This window comes from Drosophila miranda (genome assembly GCF_003369915.1).
Source record: "Drosophila miranda strain MSH22 chromosome Y unlocalized genomic scaffold, D.miranda_PacBio2.1 Contig_Y1_pilon, whole genome shotgun sequence".
NCBI classification, from domain to species: Eukaryota; Metazoa; Arthropoda; class Insecta; order Diptera; family Drosophilidae; genus Drosophila; species Drosophila miranda.
Window position 1 is genome coordinate 5,947,568 of NW_022881603.1, and position 18,687 is coordinate 5,966,254.

Genomic DNA, 18,687 nt, shown 5'->3' on the forward strand with positions numbered 1-18,687 from the left:
GACAATACTGTTGTCCGTGTCTTTCTTTTGTTTTTTCGTTTTCTTTTAAGTATCCCTCCGAGTTTCTATTTACACACACACACTCGGGATTTTCTATGCCTTGGTATACACACTTTTGGGTATACACACTCGCGGTTTTGTGCGGCTTGGCATACGCACTTTTTGGTATACACACTTGAGTCTCCGTTGGCTTTTGTGTTTCTTGATCCGTTGGGACTGCTTTATTTTGGACTTTAAACCACGGCAACGGTCCGATTCGCTGCAAAATTCTAATCAAAAAAACACAATGCGAATCTCGGTTGAATTTGTTCAACTTGTTCTTTTGCCTTTCTATGTACACACATACACTAATGAGTCTATGCCATTTTTTTAGCACTGCTTTTCACTAAGCACCAAACAATGTTTATTGTTTCTCACTGTTTCTGTTTTATACTGTTTCTGGGTGAATTGGTGTCTGGGCCCATAACCTGTTAAAGTTATTTTATTTGTAAGACAGCAGAAGATCAGTATACAGAATTATATGTGCTTCCGAGTAACATACGCAAGAGACAAACGCCGAAAGAAGAATATCGATATGAGAATATCGATATGCAGCAGGGCACATGCGCAGTGTTGTTAGAGATCAATATCTAATTATCGTGGCGGTCACTTTGAACAGGCCTAATATATCGACATGATGTATGTATGTTACTCTCAAATAATAAAACTCAAAAATAGAAACATGTATTTATAATAATGATTGTAGCTATACATTCACAGCCCTGAAAACCAGCCTTATTTTAATGCTTTATCCTATACGATTACATCGGATCCATCAGTGCACAGTTTCAATGTGGAAGGAATAGACAACCACCACGATGTTATTGAAGAACCAGTCTCTCAACGAATGTGCAAATTCGACACGGAGACCAATGACAATAAAGTTCTGTACAGGCAAGTCATCAGTACTTTGTTGTAATACTGCATACACATACCTATACGAGATATTAATCTAACATTTTTCCAGTTTTTCCTCAAGCATGTCCGAAATTCGAAGTGAAATTGAAATGAAACTCTGCAACTGTACTTTATTTAACCAGAGTGAACAAAGTATTTGCACTCTCATAAAATGATCATAAAATCTGTTTCCAATCTATCTTATTTCTAACTTAATTTAGATCCTCTAAAATATTGCGGAGTTGAAGGGATCGTGTGCTTGGACAAAGGTATTCTAGTTATTCCAAAGTAAATGCATTCTAAATTTTGGATATAAAATTCTTCCAGAAAATCTAGCAACTAAAGAGCTATGTTGGTTCTAATATGGTATGCTCACCATCCTGCATGGAACAACAGATAAGCTACGTTGGGTAAGTGAAAAAGTTTATTTTGAAACGGATTACGCCAACTAAAACATCCAAGATCTCGAGAAAAAAATTTCAACGAATACGGACCAATCATGGTCGAAATCGAAATAACATCACCACCAACAGCCAGATATTTCAGAGCAGTCACTCAAACAAAATTGGATTTAGTAGGTAAGATGTTATTTTCCAAAAGTTCTTGGAATTATCATTTTTGTAGATTGTTTATTTAAAAATACATTTTTGATTTCCAGTTGCCATTGGAGGTGTAATTGGCCTTTACACTGGAGCATCCTTGTTGAACATTGTAAGAGGCTTGTAGCTGAGGGCGTAAACTAAATTGACCGCCAACGGCGTTGTATGGGCAGCCAAAGTCTCGCTGCTACAGGGGGTTTTGGAGTCAGGGGCTCTTAAACGGTGCTCTGAAAGGTTGGCTCCCTCTGGGGGTGAGTTAACGCTGATGGCAGGTGAAGAGAAAGAGGAGAAAGCGATGACATTCGAACGTCATCCAGCGGATCCGACCGGTCTCATAGTGGATGGGAGCGTGTCCATCTTCCTTTTGGAATTTGGATGTCGAGCGACCAACATCGCCCCGAACAGGCTCAGCAAAAATCATTAATGAAAAAGTTCCAAGGTCAAGAAAAGAATATTGTCAAAGCGCGAGTGGTATCCAGCAGCAGCAAAGCAAAAGTCGCGGGACTACGATAACTGAAGCTAGGTCGGCCACTGGGGCCAAGATTGACGGGTAAGAGGAACAAAAAGTGGGTTACCACAGATCTTTCGGGGCCGAATACGTTAGACGGTTCTTTTTCCCTGCACTAGATTTGGCGCCTAGCAATTTGGGCTGGCGAAGCAGCGGCGCTCCAAGCAGCTGATCCGTCGCAGCACGGAGCGAGGGAGCAGAGACGCAGAAAAAATTCAGAGAGGCTCGACCTTCGCGGGCAGCCGGATCGACGTCGGTGAGGCGGCGGCCACAAAGCGGGACGGTCGATAATCCGCGATAGCGGAAAGTTCAGCACCGGCGAAATACGAACGGAGAAAAAGGAGGAAAATAGCGCAAATCCTACCTAAACGTGCCGTATGGCAAATACAGTTAACAAGGCCCAATTAAGATCCGCAGCACATAGGGAAGGAAAGAGTTAGTGTGTTGTTGGAGTTCAATACTCAGAGCTGCAAGGGTAATGCCCCAAAAAAATAAAGAGGGCGAGCGGAGCCAAAGGTGATGCGCGCATAGGCAGAGAGTGAAAGCGGTGGAGAGAGAGAACACGCAAGCAGCAAAGGCAGAGCCCAATAGGAGAGCGAGCGAGCTATAAAAACGCTCGCCAGCAACGGAGCCGAAGAGGGCTGGCGATAAGCCGAGAGAAGTAACATAAGTTAACATAAGAGTAAGCAGAATAGTACCGAGCAGCAGAACAGCTATTTAAGTTTACATACATACATATACATAAAAAAGAAATGCAGAAATGAAGAACAGCAGTGAGGGAGCATAGAGTAGGGGCAAGAAGGGCAAGAGGAAGAGTGAATATGAAACTAAAACAAATCCATAAATAGATAACCTTCCATGCACAGATCAAAACAAAAAAAAATAACAAGAACCAATATGTTTATAACCGAAATGCAATAATAATACACCCGAACCCAAAATATCATATTAACCACAGTTTTGCAGCAACCATCAGAAAGCGCTTTCGACGGTGGATCCGCAGTAAAAGTGAGTTTATTTACTAGGTATTTGATTACAATCATTTGGGCATGGAAGAAATTGTCTATGGGTGTTCCGACCAAATTGCCTCACCGTTTCGTAGCCCGTAAGAATCAACATTTATATTCTATCGTTAAATTTTAATCTTTACCATTGCACATTTATTCAAATACTAGTTTATAAGTTTACCTGATCCTAGTTCAAGGAACCAGGCCCAGGTAGCCTATGGGAGGGAACATATACCCCGTATTTTTATGTATAATTTAGTTCCAATAAATATCATTATAATGTTTAACTAAACAATTCTTATGATCTCCCCTTCCAAGCCCCTGTAGCGCGTGTCGGCACACCAAGGGGTCATGGCCGACAGATAGATGTATGGAATGGCATGACCAAGGTAGGGTGGGCAAGGAGTCCTCGAAACAGCTGAGGATCGTCCGTCTGTCTTTTAGGTAATCGTCCGTGTTATGTGGTCATTTGTAGTGAACTCTGTCCGGTGAGGTGTATGGCTTGTTTTTTTCTTGCACGTTAAATTTAAAATAAAGAAAGTAAAGGGCCTCGGACTATGACAATAAAACAACTCCACCCCCTTGCTGACGAGCCAGCAGCCGGAAACAATACGTGCCGGTCATAGCCGAGTAATACCATCTCGCCCAAGTACTCGTTACCCATTACAGTAATAATTAAGAAGATCATTATTTTTGGCGCCCAACGTGGGGCCACCTTGTGTTGTACATCGGATTGACTCCGATTAATTAATACCAGGAGGACTCACACATTCCATTGACCACAATTGTCTTCTTTCCCATCTGTCTTATTTACAACCTTGTATTGTCTGAGTGAATAGTGAATAGGGTAGCTGTCCGTAAAGTTTACGCTGGTTAGCGTATAGCTTTGATGGCAAATATCTGTTTCACTACAAAGTTTTCTGCGAGCATGGAACCATGACAAAAACTTGGAATGCAGGCAAATTAGCCTCAGAGGCGATAACCTGTCCAGTGAGATGTGGGTTCGAGCGGGATTTCTATATTTTCAACAAGTGAAGGGACGACTGGGATAGAATGCATAGGAATTCAGAATGGGTCGGCTGCGAGCAGTTGCCTTCTGACCACATTTACCTAGCGATAGTTTTCACTTAACTTTATCTTTTATTTGTTTTGATGTTTTTGTTGAAAAGCCATTCTGACGATTGGAAATCAAGTTGATTCAACCTTAGGGATGAATCTCTGACCACGGCAGATGGACTGGAACGGAAACATGGCAGTTCTTCTATTTGTTTGTGATCGAGAAATTGAGTCGAGTAGGAAACAAGGAGAGTTTTTTTGTCATGAAATGCCTCCTGTCCACGATTCATTTGTGTTGGTCAGTTTCATAAATTTGCTATTAGACGTTACCAAAAAAAGCGGACAATTGGTGTGCAGCTTCTGCAGGGAGCTATTGGGAGTCGGGAGATCATTCTTTTCTTTTGATGGTATAATTTCAAAGAATTAAATTTCTTTATATATTTCTTTTATAGAAACATTTTTATATTTTCTTCTATATTTTTTTTTATAATTTTATTTATATCTTATTTTTGTTATATATTTTTTATATATACTCACATACATATGTACATTCATTATACAGGCTACATAAATAGATTTGATACATTTATTGGGGGGTTATTCCGCAATATGATGTAATTAATTCTGGGAAGAAATTAAATAGTTCTATGGGTCTGGATAGATCGCCACGAAAAGGGGTGCCTCCTCGAAGCATAGAATGCAGCTTATGCAAGTCCGAGTTGGGAACTGGGGAAAATTATAAAACGAAGTGCGGGCATCCGTTTCATAAGGCATGTATAAAAACGCATTTCACTGTTAAAACAACTTGCCCAACTTGTGATTCGGTTTGCATAGCTCAAACCATTACAAATCCAGCTAGCACATCTGTGTTAACGAGGCAGCAATCTAGACTCGTACCAATCCCAAGAGCAGATAGCTTATCAGATTTGGCCGAAACGATAAGTGAAGAGCTAAGTGCAAGCGAGAACCCGTCCATCGTCGAGATGAGCCAGACGTCTGCCGAAATTGCAGCCGCTGTCAAGGCTATGCAGAACGAGCTGTTAACTCAGTTGACAGAACAAATGGCGAATCTCATTCAAACCAATGTAGAAGCTCACATAAATCATATGGAGCAGCAAAGACAAACGCCAAATCCAAATACTAGCAGGAATACTTCTTTGGAGCAGCTACTAGGAATCAATGGGCAGCAACCAGATCCGGGGTTACCTCCGCGTGCTACCAGCGCCCGATCGGTAGGTTCAGAATTGGCCCAAAGACCAGACAAAGTAGGCCACATAATGTCGAACTGGAAATTAAGATTTTCAGGAACCACCGATACAATAGGAATCGATAGCTTTATCTATAGAGTTGAGGCCCTTACTCATCAGACGTTAGAGGGAAATTTCTCACTTCTGTGTGGTAATGCGAATTCGCAATTTGATGGCAAGGCATCTGATTTCTTTTGGCGATATCACAAGTCGGTAGGAGTAGTTCGTTGGCAGGAGCTTTGTGCTGCGTTGAGGAAGCAATTCCGAGACTCCAGAACGGATGTGGATATCCGCCAAATGATAAGGGATAGAAAACAGATGGAAAAAGAAACGTTCGAAAGTTTCTACGATGCCATCCTAAAGCTAACTGATAGACTCGACCAGCCTCTTAGTGAGAAGACGCTGATTGAAATTGTGAGGCGTAATTTACGTCCGGAAATTCAGCATGAAATTCTTAACATACGGGTAGATTCGATGGAAACCTTGAGGGATATATGCAGGAAAAGGGAATGCTTTTTAGAAGAAGTCCGTAAGAATCATGGTTATCAGAAACCATCGGTCTTTAAGAAGCAGATATCAGAGCTCTGGGAGGAAGCGAACATCGATGATGCCGTAGAATTTTCTGAAGGAGAGGTAGAGGATGAGATAGGCGCTTTTGCTCTCGTATGCTGGAATTGCAGGAAGGAGGGGCATAGGTATCAAGACTGCGCGGAAAAAAGGAAAATTTTTTGCTATGGATGCGGGATTCCTAATGCCTATAAACCTTCATGTGCGCGATGCCAAAAAAACGCGCAAAGGAGCACTGCAGCATCTCGTCCACTGACCAGTGTTCCCAACCGGCAAGCGGCGACAAAGGAGTGAGGATATATAGCAGTGGTGGGGAGCGGGAAATGACACACTACCTTTCGGCTGGTCAGCCAGAGTATTTTTGGCATACTAAGCTGGAAAATATTAGGAAGATTGGGTTTCCGAGCTTTGGCGACAAAGCAAAGACAAGTTCTCGCAGCAGTCGGCGGTTAAAAAAATTCTGGGAGTCAGTAAAGTACATAAATAGCATTAGAAGAAACAAAGGGGACAAACGCCCTTATGCTGAAGTTGGTCTTCTGGATAATAAGCGAGTGGGTTTGCTCGATACAGGAGCTGCTCTGACTTGCATCGGAGGGAAACTGGCCAAAGAATATATTATCAGCAGGAAGCCGTTTAAAAAGGTGCTGTCCAAGGCATGCACCGCTGATGGAAGTCATCAGAAAATAGTTGGTAAATTTAGGACTAGTATAGAGTATAAAGGTATAAGTAAAGAATTAGATATATACATAATCCCTTCGTTAAGTCAGGATGTTTATTTAGGAATTGATTTTTGGATGTCGTTTGATCTTTTGCCCCCACCCTTAGAGGTGGCGGAAATATCAGCCGCCACAGAGCAGCACGTTCTGACAGACATTCAGGAATTGAAATTGCAGGGAATGGTCCAACGTTTTCCATCATTTGCGACATCGGGTCTCGGGAAAACTTCGGTGTTGTCACACTCAATAGACACTGGAAACGCGAAGCCCGTTAAGCAGCGTCATTTTCCAGTTTCCCCGGCAATTGAGAAGTTATTGTACACTGAGATTGACAGGATGCTTCAACTAGGAGTGATTGAAGAATCTGAGAGTCCTTGGTCCTCGCCAGTAGTACTTGTCCGGAAACCGGTAAAAGTCAGAGTTTGTTTGGACAGCAGAAAAGTGAATGAGGTTACGGAAAAAGATGCGTACCCCCTTCCCCAAATAGATGGCATTCTCAGCCGTTTACCGAAGGCAGTGTTCATAAGTAGTCTCGACCTGAAGGATGCATATTGGCAGATCCCCTTGGATCCGGCATCTAGGTGTAAAACTGCATTCACGGTTCCAGGGAGTCCCTTGTATCATTATAAAGTCATGCCGTTTGGTCTCTGTAATGCCTCTCAAACCATGACACGCTTAATGGATAAAGTCATTCCTGCGTCGCTTAGAAACGAAGTCTTCGTTTATTTGGACGACTTATTGCTGGTGTCAGATACGTTTGAAAGACATTTACTCGTTTTGGACACCGTGGCCTCGCGGATTCGGGAAGCTGGCTTGACCTTAAATATCGAGAAAAGTAAATTCTGTGTGCGCTCTGTGAGATACCTAGGGCATATAATAGGAGAGGGTGGTATTCGCACTGACCCCGAAAAAGTCTCGGCTATTTCGGATTTTCCATTGCCGACGTCGTTGAAAGCGTTGAGAAGCTTTCTGGGATTGGCAGGGTGGTATCGAAAATTCATAAACAACTTTGCGTCTGTATCCGCCCCGTTGACCGACCTATTAAAGCCGAAGCAAAAGTTCGTGATGACAACAGAAGGCAAGGAAGCTTTTGAGCGGTTAAAGGGCATGCTTTGCAGTGCTCCGGTCTTGCAAAGTCCGGACTTCAGCAAACCATTTTTTATACATTGCGACGCCAGTAAAAGCGGGGTAGGCGGAGTACTGGTACAGAAGTCGGTCGAAGGGGAAGAACTGCCGATAGCCTTCGTTTCGAAGAAGCTTAACAAAGCCCAAAGAAACTATACGGTTACAGAGCAGGAATGTCTCGCTGCTCTGGTGAGCATAAAAAGATTCAGAGCCTATGTAGAGGGTCAGGAGTTCACTGTAATTACGGATCACGCCTCGCTGAAATGGCTCATGTCTCAAAGTGATTTGAATTCGAGGTTAGCGAGATGGGCTTTAAAACTGCAAGGTTTCCGGTTCAGTATCCAACACAGAAGAGGGAAGCTGAATGTTGTTCCGGATGCCTTGTCCAGGGTCCCATATGACCAAGTGGCTGCAGTGGATTTCAGCAATGGCTTGCTGGTGGACATTGAGTCAGCTCATTTCAAATCGGGAGAATATTTGGAACTGATGGAGGGAATTAAGAGCAATATGGCTCAACTCCCCGACCTTAAAATAGTTGATTCTCTGATCTATCGGCGATCCGAGCATGTAAAAGGAGACATCCTTAACGACGCGTTTGCTTGGAAGTTGTGGGTACCCAGGGGGATGGTCAAAGAAGTGCTTAAGAGAGCACACGATGATCCGCTGGCTTCCCATGGTGGAGTCCACAAGACACTCGAGCGGATTCGGCGTTATTATTTCTGGCCCGGACTCGTCAATGACGTAAAAGACTACGTGGCAGCCTGCGAGCAATGTAAAATGTCAAAAGCTCCAAACGCTCCGTTACGTCCACCGATGGGAAAAGCGGCCGAGTCGCAAAGGTTCTTCCAGCGTCTCTATATTGATTTCTTAGGTCCGTATCCTAGGTCTCGCAGTGGAAATATAGGAATTTTTATTGTCCTGGACCATTATTCGAAATTTGTTTTCCTCAAGGCTGTAAAAAAATTAAATGCGGATGTTGTGCTGAGGTATTTAGAGGAGGAGTTATTCCATACTTTCGGAGTTCCAGAGGGAATTGTATCTGACAACGGATCGCAATTTCGATCCGAGAAGTTTCAAGGCCTGCTCAGAAGGCATCGAATAACGCACACGCTAACAGCTGTCCACGCTCCCCAAGCCAATGCTTCGGAGCGAGTCAACCGTTCGGTCATCGCTGCCATTCGGTCGTATATTCGCAGTGACCAGAAAGACTGGGATGAGAGTCTTAGCAAAATATGCTGTGCGTTGAGGTCGGCGGTTCACTCAGGGTTAGGATCCACGCCCTACTATATGGTTTTCGGCCAGCAGATGGTGTCTTCAGGCGCAACGTATTCTTTGCTGAGGAAATTGGGGATGTTAGAGGACAAGGCAGCGACCTTCACACGTGAGGATTCATTGGATATCGTCAGAAAGAGAGCGTGTGAAGTGATGCGGAAGCAATGGGAGCGAAATCGACGGCATTATGACCTGAGGGCACAGGAAGTATCGTACCAGGTGGGGCAGGAAGTGCTACGGCGAAATTTTAAACAAAGCAATTTTCAAGCCGGCTACAACGCTAAGCTAGGGCCAATGTTTCTTAAGGCGCGAGTTAGACGGAAAGTGGGGAACTCGATTTATGAGCTGGAAGATCTGCAAGGAAAGCTCATCGGAAGGTACCACGGGAAGGATATCCGGCAAGTGTAGCTACAAGCCAGTCAGCCTTGTGGATTTCTCAAGGCAGGCAATATCCCCAAGTCTGACTTTGGCAGGGGGATTTTGTAAGAGGCTTGTAGCTGAGGGCGTAAACTAAATTGACCGCCAACGGCGTTGTATGGGCAGCCAAAGTCTCGCTGCTACAGGGGGTTTTGGAGTCAGGGGCTCTTAAACGGTGCTCTGAAAGGTTGGCTCCCTCTGGGGGTGAGTTAACGCTGATGGCAGGTGAAGAGAAAGAGGAGAAAGCGATGACATTCGAACGTCATCCAGCGGATCCGACCGGTCTCATAGTGGATGGGAGCGTGTCCATCTTCCTTTTGGAATTTGGATGTCGAGCGACGAACAGGCTCAGCAAAAATCATTAATGAAAAAGTTCCAAAGTCAAGAAAAGAATATTGTCAAAGCGCGAGTGGTATCAAGCAGCAGCAAAGCAAAAGTCGCGGGACTACGATAACTGAAGCTAGGTCGGCCACTGGGGCCAAAATTGACGGGTAAGAGGAACAAAAAGTGGGTTACCACAGATCTTTCGGGGCCGAATACGTTAGACGGTTGTTTCTCCCTGCACTAGATTTGGCGCCTAGCAATTTGGGCTGGCGAAGCAGCGGCGCTCCAAGCAGCTGATCCGTCGCAGCACAGAGCGAGGGAGCAGAGACGCAGAAAAAATTCAGAGAGGCTCGACCTTTGCGGGCAGCCGGATCGACGTCGGTGAGGCGGCGGCCACAAAGCGGGACGGTCGATAATCCGCGATATCGGAAAGTTCAGCACCGGCGAAATACGAACGGAGAAAAAGGAGGAAAATAGCGCAAATCCTACCTAAACGTGCCGTATGGCAAATACAGTTAACAAGGCCCAATTAAGATCTGCAGCACATAGGGAAGGAAAGAGTTAGTGTGTTGTTGGAGTTCAATACTCAGAGCTGCAAGGGTAATGCCCCAAAAAAATAAAGAGGGCGAGCGGAGCCAAAGGTGATGCGCGCATAGGCAGAGAGTGAAAGCGGTGGAGAGAGAGAACACGCAAGCAGCAAAGGCAGAGCCCAATAGGAGAGCGAGCGAGCTATAAAAACGCTCGCCAGCAACGGAGCCGAAGGGGGCTGGCGATAAGCCGAGAGAAGTAACATAAGTTAACATAAGAGTAAGCAGAATAGTATCGAGCAGCAGAACAGCTATTTAAGTTTACATACATATACATAAAAAAGAAATGCAGAAATGAAGAACAGCAGTGAGGGAGCATAGAGTAGGGGCAAGAAGGGCAAGAGGAAGAGTGAATATGAAACTAAAACAAATCCATAAATAGATAACCTTCCATGCACAGATCAAAACAAAAAAAAATAACAAGAACCAATATGTTTATAACCGAAATGCAATAATAATACACCCGAACCCATCAGAAAGCGCTTTCGACGGTGGATCCGCAGTAAAAGTGAGTTTATTTACTAGGTATTTGATTACAATCATTTGGGCATGGAAGAAATTGTCTATGGGTGTTCCGACCAAATTGCCTCACCGTTTCGTAGCCCGTAAGAATCAACATTTATATTCTATCGTTAAATTTTAATCTTTACCATTGCACATTTATTCAAATACTAGTTTATAAGTTTACCTGATCCTAGTTCAAGGAACCAGGCCCAGGTAGCCTATGGGAGGGAACATATACCCCGTATTTTTATGTATAATTTAGTTCCAATAAATATCATTATAATGTTTAGCTAAACAATTCTTATGATCTCCCCTTCCAAGCCCCTGTAGCGCGTGTCGGCACACCAAGGGGTCATGGCCGACACATAGATGTATGGAATGGCATGACCAAGGTAGGGTGGGCAAGGAGTCCTCGAAACAGCTGAGGATCGTCCGTCTGTCTTTTAGGTAATCGTCCGTGTTATGTGGTCATTTGTAGTGAACTCTGTCCGGTGAGGTGTATGGCTTGTTTTTTTCTTGCACGTTAAATTTAAAATAAAGAAAGTAAAGGGCCTCGGACTATGACAATAAAACAACTCCACCCCCTTGCTGACGAGCCAGCAGCCGGAAACAATACGTGCCAGTCATAGCCGAGTAATACCATCTCGCCCAAGTACTCGTTACCCATTACAACATCTTGGAAATTATTTCAATGATTTTTTCTAAGATTAGGCTTATGTTTAAAAATTAAACTAGTCGCATACCCGGTACTCAGTTTCCACATAGCACATTCCGTCGAATCTCTCTCTCCCTCGTTCCACCAACGAATTTACATCCGGCGGTTATATCTCTCCCACTCCACCAGAGTGCACACTGGTCGGGGAAGATTGTAAGAGAGAGATCCAAACGCATCTAAAATACCATTTAATATACCATAATTTTATACATACCGGATATAAATACATTTTAATTTGCTGGTTGTACAGACTTAGGTGCAAGGTGTTTTTGTGCCTTTTAAATGGCCATATATGTACATCTGCAATCTAATTCTATCTTTGCTTAATTATTATTTTCAAATAGATCTAAATGATAGTTTGCGATTTCATTTTCAATGAATATATTAAGATCTCGGGAATTCTCCGTTTTCACTTTATGGACAGAAGTATTTAATTTATGATTTTTATAACGTAATCCAACTCTGAAATAAAGATATGAATTATACCTTAAAGTGTAATTATATTGTGTAGAGCTTACATTCTTATAGAAGGTATATCACTTGAGCTCCTCATATTATCAGAATTCCTTGCCCTCAAGTAGCGATGTTTAACGTCGACACCGCAATTATCGTCCTGTAAGATGCATGATTAAAAGTATTACACGTTTCTGAACATAAAGTGAGGAAATTTCGTTTCCAATGCAAATTTGCTTGCTTACATCTCTCATATTGTATGTAAGGACCAGGTTGTTAACGAAACTTTCAAGAAATTCAGGATACAGATCAAGAACGTCCAGCAAATCATCTCTGTGTATCTTATGAATGTCGCAATAGGTCAGCGCCCTAACGACACCATTAGATTTACCAAGCGTTGGGTACATGCATGGGTTCTCGCCAAATATGTCATTTTTTCCTGAAACAAATTATACAACGGTAACAAGGATTGCCTTAAATAATTAAAATTTTATGTTTTACCTAAGACGACTATCGCGTTACTGTTTCTTTGAATTTCAATCGATCCTCGTGCAATAAAAAACAAAGAGGTAAGTACATCTCCCCTGTGTACTAATATGTCCCCTGGTGGCGCATGAGTGGTTTTAAATTTAAGAGAGAAAGCTCTGCAACAAATTTATAAATTGGGGAATCACTTCAGTTCTGCCATATACACACCTCAAGCACCCTTGGCTAGCGTTTGAAAAGGCTGGGCACGTTGTCAATAGCTTTCTATTTAAATGCAAACATATATCTGCTTGGAGACACTCTGGAAAGCCTTTCAAGAGCGAGTTCATGTCAATTCCATTGGTGTATGTCCACGCATGTTGAAAATATTCTTCCAGTCTCTGTCTCAGAGGATTTGGAATCTAGGAAATCATAAAAATAAAATAAATAAAAAAATAAATGGTTGTAATCGGTTTTAATCTTGACAAATTACATGGTGAAATCGCACGAATTCCCGAACGCGCAACATTTGAGTATGGTACCTTGCAGTTCCCGAGTAAAGTCTTTGTATTATAGCTGACACGTTTCCAAAAATACTGGCATACATGAGAGCTTTACAGATAAAAAAGAACGTGCACAAATTAATCGCATTACAAATGATCATTTTACATAAAAAGAAACTCGTTAACGTACATCCAACTAGCATAACACATATTGTGAACGCTTTCTCGGCATCCGTGTTAGGCGCAACATTTCCAAATCCAACAGAGGTGAGTGACGTAAATGTGAAGTACAAAGCTGTAATATAGCGTGACTATGCACAAAACCGAATCAGAATTAATGTTTCAAAATAAATATTTGAGTACCTTTATTGAAGGTCCACCAGTTTTGTTTTCAAAATAAGGCTCTTGAATATCAAAAGATAGGGAATGCAACCAGCCTATGTTTTTCGTAGCCATTGATTTTTCAGCGTTTCCAATTGCGTACCTGAAGGAAATAGATATACAAAATTAGAAAAATTCTCACAGTAACAGTAATTTTAACATTAAGAACGTACCATGCAGGCCAACCAATGGGCAATCAAAATAAACGTGGCCATTAGTAATATAAGTACAGCGGCACCATATTCCGAATACCGGTCAATTTTACGTGCAACACGAACCAACCTTAAGAGTCGGGCAGTTTTTAGTAGTCCGATTAGGGTAGTAGTCTGAGAAATTTTGTAAGAATTTTACTTTTATTAGTGGCTGATCGCAGGTTAATCTTAGTTTGGACCCATGGGTGGGTCAAATATACCTCATCGCTTACCTCATCGGTCTCATCATCGCCAACCAGAAGCAAGTCGAAGGGAACCGCTGCCACCAAATCAATAAGGAACCATCCGCTCAAATAATGAACGGCTATACGTCCACTTCATCCTGACCGTTCACAAAAGTAGTTCGAAAGTTAATAAGAATGTCGACGATAAATGTAACGTCGACTGAAATAATTCATGAAGATTAGTAAGAGCTACAAGAACGGTCATAGACTATTCATTTAATTACAAAATTCATAACATTCGAGGACCTTGAAGTACAAATACGTACCGATTAAATCTATTATGACAATGGGATCTGAGTTTATATATTTGTTATTTCTTCTTTGGTAATCTTTTTCACCCAGCAGAAATGCAGCAACATAGGGCGTAAATATTGCAGTATACATAACAAGTATTAATATAATCCAATCCCATACAGCTTTGAATGGCGAGTAGTGCAAAAGAGTCCATTTATGGTACTTGTTGTTTTGCAGCTTCTGATCATGTAATATGTTCCCTCGTAAAGAAATAATCTGAAAAGTAAATAAAGTTACTGAACGGTTCAAGAGTACGATTCATGTGATTAAAATATACATACCGTCTCAATGGGTTCTTGCATCTTGGGTTCACTCTTTGATCCAAGCAGAGCTTCTTTGTCCAAAACATCGTCGAAATGCTCTCCCAATCCGTTCTCAGCCGATTTCTCAATCGGGCGGTTGTACTTGATATTATTAAGCATGCATTCATAAGAGCTGCTACTACCCTTATGACTTCGATAAACATCATTATTGTTTTTATACGAACAAAACGATTCGCACTCTCTCTCTGAACTCTGATACCGAAAATATAGTTTCTTTTTATCGCATTTCCCACATTTTCTGGCCGTTTTTTTATTGATGTAGCTTTTTGATTGGCACGACTTAATATAACCTCTCGCAGTAATATTAGATGGTTCAAGTTGATGTTCACTTCTAATAGTTTTGACTCTCTTCAAACATTCTTTTTTATTATTAATTTGTAATATCAGAGGCGAAAAGTAGCAGTCGGCTATATTCCTTACACTGTGCTCGGATTTCCCTTCAGCTTTTGATTTGATTTTGAGATCAATGGAAACGCTGCTGTCACTGGCCCGTAGGAATTTATGATAGACGAGTGTGCCGTGCTCCGCCACATTTTTCGGGAATCTTGATAAACTCTCCTTTTTGTCATCGAACATACTGGCGTTTATCAATATATCTGAAACAAAAACTTGTTTCTTTTCAGTTTTGTTGAGGTTGCACATGAGGGAAAATAGTTCTCTTTCAACAAAATTATTAGACTTTGTTACACAATTTCTTTTAAACTCTTTCAATGGCGGCTTTTTTGCGGCATCGTTGATATTGTTATTGGACATGTACATCTCACACTGTTGCACTATCTTATCCAATTTTCGGATTTCGCTTAATTCTACACAAGATTTGTGGGACATTTTAATATCTGTAAAATATTTAAAAGTAATAAAATTTAGATTTTGATCTAGAAAGCCAATCGACCACTGTGATAGACCTCATGAATAATCTAGGTCTAAAAATATCCAATCAAAATCACGCCGCGGCAGTCAAGCAATCCTAAGTTTCACACTCCTCCTCTTACCTCGGTGCACAGTTTAATTAAAATATAAAAAGGAATTCCTTTCAGTTTCAATCTTTACACCGTTTGGAATTTGCCAAAAAGTGATTCAAGAATGTACCCACATATTTATATTAATACGAACGCAGTATGCAATACACAGAGAAAAATCATAGCTAGTTCAAAGATAAAAAATTATATTTCTACCATGATTTTTTAAGTAAAGTTACTGTAGTTGTTAAGTAAATGTATTTCAGAAGTCGCAACATAGTACAATGTCAAACACATTTTTGTAAGGCACATTATATTGTCCGAATTAGAACAAAACCATTTTAAAACTAGTTTAGAACATTTTTCCAGTGTATGCAAAAAACTAGGACAACTAACGGGCATGCGCTTCCCATCGATTATGTAAAATTACTGTACCTAAGCCGTGGTATTTTATCTGCAACACGCGGCCACACTAATATAAATGTAAACAATTGATTTTTCCTGCAAAATCTACAAACAATTTATAAAAAATGTCTGCTGCCAAAAAAGTGGCCGAAGCGGAGGAGCTAGTTAGACAGGCAGAGAAAAGGTAGGTGTCCATGTTTTATATACCTAAATAGCCAATGAACAAATCATCAATGACATTGCAGTCTAAAAACATCGCTCTTGCAATGGGTACCTGACTATGACAGTGCAGCTGATGAGTATTCCAAAGCTGGTAAAGTACATTTAAATAAATCTATGTATATATATTTTTACCAGATATGTTTTCGGGATTACATATTTATACATACATAAGTACACCAATGAACGTAACAAAGCTTTAAAAACTGTTTTCGTGTCTCTGTTGGATTTGTAGTTTTCTGTGTATTTACATATGTATACACTTTGTGTATAGGGATACATACGTATGTGCATATGAATGCATGTTTTTGTATACATATGTAAATAAAGATTAAATAGAAAACCTCATTAATATTTCTCCCAGATCACATATTTTGTGCATAAATGTACCTTTATGCGATTAAGTAGTACCTGTATAACCATTTATCATTCAATTATTTCCAGCTACTGCATTCCGAATAGCAAAACATTTTGATAAAAGCAAGGTTTATCAATTGAAGGCCATTGAGTGTTACAAAAACAACAAATCTTGGTTCCATGCCGCAAAATGTTACGAGCAGGTGTGTATAATCATACTGGTACTTTACCTGCAACTTGTATAATGCTTTAACAGTCAACCTTACATGGTTTTCCAATAAGAAATAAGATGAAAACTGATTTTATAATGTATAACATTTGAATATCTTTTAGATTGTTTTGCTATCAAAAGATACAGACAAACTATTGGAGATTGAAGAATACGTGAACAAAGCTTGTAGCTTATACCAACAACATGGTTCGCCGGAAGCAGCCGCATCCGCTTTGGATAAAGCTGCCAAATTAACTGAACAAAAGCATCCTGAGATGGCTCTACGATTCTACCAGCATGCTATAGAAGTAATAAGGTAAGTCAAGTCTTTGATATATAAGTATCTTTTTAAATAACATTTAAAACAAATTAATTAATTGATTAATTTTCAGATTGACGACTCCATCCGTCAGGCAACTGAATATTCATCCAAAGTTTCACGAATACTAGTCAAATTAAGGAGGTATTACAGTTAAAATTTCAATGACAGTATTATGTTTAAAGTCAACCACTTATTTCAGATACGATGAAGCAGCAAAAGCAATTCTGAAAGAGATGGATCTATATCAGCAAACGGAATCCTATGGCCAAATCGGGCGCTTGGTTGTGGCTTTGGTGCTGGTTCAATTAGCCCGTGCCGATTCTGTGGAAGCAGAAAAGGCATTCAAGGAATGGGGAAGTTGTTGCGAGCCCGAAGAGGTGTCTACACTGCAAACACTTTTAAATGCATTTGATGAAGAAGATGCTGAAATGGCGGCCAGAATGTTGGCAACTCCATTTATCAGACATATGGATGTGGAGTACGCGATTTTAGCTAAAAATATTCCATTACCAGAAGGTATGCAGCTGGAGAAGAAATCTGAAGATAATGCTGGCATTGTAAGTTAAATTTTCACGAGTTACACGAAGTACACTAAGTAATCATTTTTTTTGTAACAACCAACGAAGACGAGGACGAAGGAATATGCTAATTTTGTTAAAGGTTGACAGCATTCTTCCCTAGAAAATCATAATTTTCGTTAATCTGCAAGCTAATACCCCCTTAAAATAATTGTTAAATAAAATATTCATCATAATCGTTGTATTTTATTAAAAAAAATAATAATAATTTAATGTTTGATCTATAAGGAAAATATACATATATAGCGACAAAGTAATACTAATAATATGTTCATAGTAATTGATGTTTACCTGGAAATGGGTTTTTTCCAGTGATCAGGTATCAGTGATCCGGTGGTTTACGCGTCTATCCCCGGATCCACCGTCGAACGCTTCCTTCTTTCCACATTTCTGCACACAAAACCACAAATATACAGCTGCTTCGTCTGACACTGCCAGATCGTCGTGCTGCAACTTCGATTGGCAAATAATAGCAAAAGATCCCGCACACATAATTTATAAATTAATGGACAACTAGGAATTAAATTGAAATACATTGAATGGTTTTAATATGTAAATATACAGTCTTGCTAGCGGATTCGATAGTGTTTAATTTCCAAATTGTTTTGAGATATTTCACTTGATAAAGAAATGTGTTTCTCTTTTGAAAATTGAAATATTTTGGTTGAAACATGCATCCGGTTTGTCAATCTCATTTTTATGAAAAAAAAACAACAAAATAAAAAAACAAGCGAACGACATCTGTAACCGATGCCAGCTATTGATATTGATATTTAACCTGTCAACGGAAAACGAAAATAAATTTATTGAAAATATTAAGATTTACGAAAATAAATGTTCGATTGTTGTAATAAAGATTTCAAACATCAGCATAAAGGAATATATTTGTTACCGCTCAAAAAAATGGGCATTTATGTACTACCATTCTTAAATCGTAAGAATCTTGCATGGCTGATACAAAATAATTCCGTGTACTCCCGATGTGCCGATTCCATCGTGCCAATTTGAAAGACACGTGACTTCGCTTGGCAACTCCGCTAAAAAAATTGATTCGTGTCACCGTTTATTGTATTTTCAACGGTAAAAAGATATTCAATAAAAGCAAATGTTTAAAATAGGCCAGTCAAGTAGAAAATTTATTCACTAATCGGATAAAACTATGTGGGCATGGCAAAATGTTTCATCTAGCTAATAATATTCG

General features: G+C 40.6%; 1 long non-coding RNA gene and 2 pseudogenes across 2 annotated transcripts; 2 read left to right on the plus strand and 1 right to left on the minus strand.

Annotated features, from left to right (window-relative positions):
- The first annotated feature begins 1,004 nt into the window (after positions 1-1,004).
- On the plus strand, positions 1,005-2,535 carry LOC117190219. Of its 2 annotated transcripts, none has more exons than XR_004473659.1 (5): positions 1,005-1,089; positions 1,158-1,205; positions 1,264-1,514; positions 1,595-2,085; positions 2,163-2,535. It is a non-coding gene; the product is annotated as an uncharacterized LOC117190219 (long non-coding RNA). The 2 variants fall into 2 exon arrangements; XR_004473658.1 differs by lacking the exon at positions 1,005-1,089 and having other exon boundaries at positions 1,115-1,205; positions 1,264-1,346; positions 1,399-1,514.
- Positions 2,536-11,791: 9,256 nt separating this feature from the next.
- Positions 11,792-15,449, minus strand: LOC117190217 (annotated as a pseudogene).
- Positions 15,450-15,880: 431 nt separating this feature from the next.
- LOC117190218 lies at positions 15,881-17,662 on the plus strand (annotated as a pseudogene).
- The last annotated feature ends 1,025 nt before the right edge of the window (positions 17,663-18,687 follow it).